Raw genomic sequence first — 623 nt, 5'->3', positions numbered from 1 at the left:
CTGAGCCCCACGGGGACCGCCAGGCAGCCACCAGTCAGGGTCAGGCACCACCCGTCCCATTCCGACCCATTTTCCTCAACCACCTCCCTTAATTAATCCCTTCCCCTCTCCCACCCTGGGACTGACAACTTCAATGCTGCAACCACCCCAAAAGTCAATTCCCCACCCCAGGACATGCCCCAAAGGAGGGCAAGTCACCCGCCCCGGTGAGTCAGCACCACCTGGAAACCCCTGAGATGCCGGACTGTGCCCCAGAGGCACACACCGCCCGTAGACCTGAGTCCCCAAGAGGCAACAGCCTGCTGGATCAACCTCCCCCGCTGCCTTAGCTATAATATAATCATTATTAAAGGGAACAGACCAATTAAGCAAGCGCAGCTTGGTTCACAACATGCCTTGACCCACCAGCAGCAGCACCACGTTGAAATCCGTCGGCTTGTTTCGGCTACAGTCATCACGGGGAAGCCTGTGTCTTACTCAATTGCCTGCAGAGAGTATTAAGAAATGGGTTGAGGACAGGGTGAGTGCAAGGCAGGGTTAGAGCCAGCCCCTGGAAAGGTGTTCAGGTGAGAAAATAAGGCTACTGTTGTCTCTAAATACACCCACCATCAACACGTTTTATT

The sequence above is a fragment of the Fulmarus glacialis genome, unplaced genomic scaffold (genome assembly GCF_000690835.1).
Source record: "Fulmarus glacialis isolate BGI_N327 unplaced genomic scaffold, ASM69083v1 scaffold20237, whole genome shotgun sequence".
NCBI classification, from domain to species: domain Eukaryota; kingdom Metazoa; phylum Chordata; class Aves; order Procellariiformes; family Procellariidae; genus Fulmarus; species Fulmarus glacialis.
Note: the sequence above shows the minus strand (reverse complement) of the source record.